Raw genomic sequence first — 4414 nt, forward strand, 5'->3', positions numbered from 1 at the left:
TTTTTTTTTTTTTTTTTTTTTTTTTTTTTGTATTTTTAGTACAGATGGAGTTTCACCACATTAGCCAGGATGGTCTCGATTTCCTGACCTCATGATCCACCTGCCTCGGGCTCCCAAAGTGCTGGGATTACAAGCGTGAGCCACCGTGCCTGGCCCCAAGTAGGAATTTTAAAGATATCTTTTAATTATCAATTTTCAAATTAATTCCACTACAGACTGAAAACATTCTCTGTATAATTTTAATTAAGTGTATTGAAATTTGCTTCATGGCCCAGCACAGGGTCTATTCCAGTAAAAATTCTATGTGCCCTATAATAGGATATATATTCGGGATAAAAGTGAATTCTGCTATTATTGAATGTTGTTTTCTATATATCTCAATTAGGTCAAACTTGTTGATAGTGTTGTTCAGATCCTACTGATTTTCTGTCTGCTTTTTCTATCTATTACTGAGAGAACTGTTGAAATTTCCAACTCTAAATCTGGATTTGTCTAACTCTCTATTTTGTCAGCTTTTGCATCATGCATTTGAAGCTGTGTAATTAGGTGCATACACAATTAGGATTGCAGTATCTCTTTGTTCCCTTTTTTTTTTTTTTTTTTGAGACGGAGTTTCACTCTTGTTGCCCAAGCTGGAATGCAGTGGCGCGATCTCGGCTCACTGAAACCTCCACCTCCCGGGTTCAGGCGATTCTTCTGCCTCAGCCTCCCAAGTAGCTGGGGTTACAGGCATGCGCCACCACACCTGGCTAATTTTGTATTTTTAGAAGAGACAGGTTTCTCCACGTTTGTCAGGCTGGTCTCGAACTCCCGACCCCAGGTGACCCACCTGCCTCAGCCTCCCAAAGTGCTGGGATTACAGGCATGAGCCACTACGCCCAGCCTCTTTGTTCCTTTTATCATTACATTTATCTTCATTTCTGATGATGCAGGGCAGGCGAGCCCCAAAACTGAGTCTTAGTCAGGGAGGGTTTTTGGCTTTGTCCAGGAAAAAACTGAATGGTGAGCTGGTGGTATCAGACAGCAACTTTTATTGAAGCGGCAGTGCATGGTAGCAGCAAAGGGGCTGCTCCTTGCAGAGCAGGACAGGGAGGCAGGGAGGGGTACCCCATAGTCATTGTGTCCAGGGTAGCAGTTTAGAGGCAGTTTTGTAGTCATATTTATATTTATTTTTAATTATATGCAAATGATGGGGTGGATTATGCAGACATGTTTAATAAAAGGGCTGTAACTTTCTGCTCGCTGAGTCATTGTCATGGAAAGGGGTGGTAAGTTCTGGGTGTTGCCATGGCAATGGTAAACTGACAGGCACACTGGTAGGCCTGATGGAAAGGTGCTTCTGCCCTGTCCCTGTTTCAGCTAGTCCTCAATTTGGTCCAGTGTCTGAGCCCCGTCTCTTATTTCAATATTACTTTTCCTAAATTCTATTTTTTTCTGATACTAACATTGAAACTGCCTTTGCAAAATTATAACTAAGGAAATTATGACAGTGAAAGATATCAGACCTAACCAAATCCATCTTGCTTCTAACCTCTAAAGTGTCCTTGCCCATTCCTGGGTATAGGCCGAACGAGCCTTGGGAAGGAACTTAGTTTAGGGTTTAGATAATAGCCTTTGCCAAAAGTGAAACTGTTCTTGCAAAACAAATAAAAGGTCACCAGCCACAAAGTTAAGGATGAGAGGGGCTGGAATTCTCAATATTGCCAGCCATTATTCCAGAGGTCATAAGATTGCAACTTCCCTGGTTACTCTTGAAGGTAACATCACCATTGTGAACCTAAGATTGGTCTGTTGGGATGTCTTTTCAGGTTTTTGCATTTCTGACAACTGGGTGTCCCCAGCCTGGAGGTGCCCACCAGTCCTGTGGCCCCCATCCAGGAACTGACTCAGTGCAAGAGGACAGCTTGGACTCCCTATGATTTCATCCCCAAACCAAACAATCCGCACTCCCGACCCACTGACCCTACCCACCGAATTATCCTTAAAAACTCTGATCCCTGAGTTTTCAGGGAGACTGATTTGAATAATATAAAACTCTAGTCTCCCCTACAGCCTACTCTGCATAAATTACGCTTTCTCTACTGCAATTCCTTGTCTTGATAAATCAGCTGTCTAGGCAGCGGGCAACGTGAACCCACTGGGTGTACAACATCCCCACTTCAGTATCCTCATGACTAGAGCTTACATAGTGTATCCTTTTTCGTTCTTTATTTTTAACCTATTTATGTGTTTAAAGTGTATTTCTTATATACTGTGTATAGTAGATTATTACTTTTTTTTACAAAAACTATTCAATCTCTACCCTTTAATTGGAGTGCTTTTACCATTTCTTTCTTCCTTTTTTTGGGGGGGGGGGTGCAATCTCGACTCGCTGCAACCTCCGCCTCCCAGGTTGAAGCGGTTCTCCTGCCTCAGCCTCCCGAGTAGCTGAGACTACAGACATGCACCACCACACCCAGCTAATTTTTGTATTTTTAGTAGAGATGGGTTTCACCAGGTTGTCCAGGCTGGTCTCAAACTCCTAGCCTCAAGCAATCCACCTGCCTCAGCCTCCCAAAGTTCTGGGATTCCAGGCGTGAGCCACTGCACCAGCCTTTTTACTATTTACATTTGATGTAATTATGGACGTATCAGTTTAATGTCTTGGCATTGGGAAAACCAGTTATGCCACACTAAAGATTGTCTCATCTGTTCTTTTCTAGATCAAGTATTTTCTTTTTTAAATTTATAAATGGGAAGCTTATATCAAGGTATTTTTAATTCTAACTCTACGATTGGCTTAATAGCTATACCATTTCCTTTCTTTTAGTGGCTGTTCTAGGGCTTACAATATATATTTGAAGTTTTCGCAGTCTACCTTCAATAACATTACACTACTTCACATGTAATTCAAGACCTGAAAGAAGATTACTTCCACTTCTCTACTTCTGTCTTTTGTGCTCTCATGCTGTACATTTTGCCTTTATATGTTACAAATCTCGGAACATATAATCATTGTTTTAAACAGCCAGTTATCTTTTAAAGAAATAAAAAGATGACTTTTGAAAATGCTTTTATATTTGCCCACATATTTACCAGTTTCTAAACTCTGCATTAGATACGACTTTCCATTGGATATCATTTTCTTTCAATCTTTTGCCTTTTTAAAATATCCTTCCTTAGAACCTTTTTTTTTTTTTAATATAATGCTGTGTTGTTCTCAACATTTTTTGGTGTTGAAATAAAATCCAAAGAATCAGAGAGCTCCTGGAATCTATGATGTGATCAGAAGATGGAGCAGTAATTTAAAACTGATTTTAGCCTCCATGTGACCCAACGTTGTTGAAGGGCTGCCAAAAAGCAAATTCTATCTCAGACTTTATTAACAGGACAGTAAGTCTCAGGATATAAACAATAATGTTGTGCTCCAATTTCATTGATGACGTGGAATGTTGTGTTCAGTTCTAGGTTCCACATTTCAAAGTTATTGACACATCTGAAGTATGTTCACAAATGACCAAGCAGGATCATGTAGGATCTAGAAATGGTGTCAGGGTGGGGCTGTCAGAGGAAGTGGAGATGTTTAACCCCCAGCCAGAGAGAAGAAACTTAAGTTACTTGAAAGGCCGCTGTGTCAAAAGGCATCATACCTATTGAGAGTTGCTGCTGTGGTCAGAACAGAGCTAATAGGCAGAATTTGCAAGCAGACAAAATTTGATTCAGTTTGGCTCAGCACTGTGCAAAAGGAAAAGAGTTTTTGATAGTGAGCTTCCATCACAGGAGGTGTTCAAGCAGACGCTGTCAGAAAGCAAAAATGCCCTGCCTAGTAGGTAGGAGAGAGAAGAGCCATGTATTGGACATAAGGATGAATTAGTTTACATCCAAGCATGTTTCCAAATCTGACCATCCCTCCTTAATTTCTCTGCTGGTTCCTGCCTTTCTTCCCTTTGTCAGTGTTATTTTTCTGCCTATACACATTCCTATTTTCATCTCTAGGCAGCCCGTCCCTTCCCTGCCATCTCCTTTCTAGTATGTTTTTCCTTGACAAGTCAGGATGGTCTTGGGACTTGTACTTAATTATAAAGACCTCCTTACATCATCAGTTTCTCCAAAGAATCACTTTCCTGTTGTAACTAAAATGTGACCATCCCTTAGTATATTGTCTAAGCCAAGATTCCCTGCTGGATAGAGGCTTGGACAAAGCTTACATGCCAAGATTAGGGAAATATTGTGGAAAGAAAATGTATATAAACCAGGCTTCATACAGTAGGCTGGGTTTCTTGTATTCCATGACCTTACTTTATTCTCACTTTTCTCCAGTTTTGCTTACTCAACTTTAGAATATAGTTTTCTCAAAGTAAGATTTCAAGGCAGTAATCATGGCTTGGGGCACTTTGTTTCCTATTTTTATTTATTTTCTTTTCTTTTTTTTTTT

The sequence above is a fragment of the Rhinopithecus bieti genome, unplaced genomic scaffold (assembly GCF_001698545.2).
Source record: "Rhinopithecus bieti isolate Rb0 unplaced genomic scaffold, ASM169854v2 scaffold_28547, whole genome shotgun sequence".
Lineage (NCBI taxonomy): Eukaryota > Metazoa > Chordata > Mammalia > Primates > Cercopithecidae > Rhinopithecus > Rhinopithecus bieti.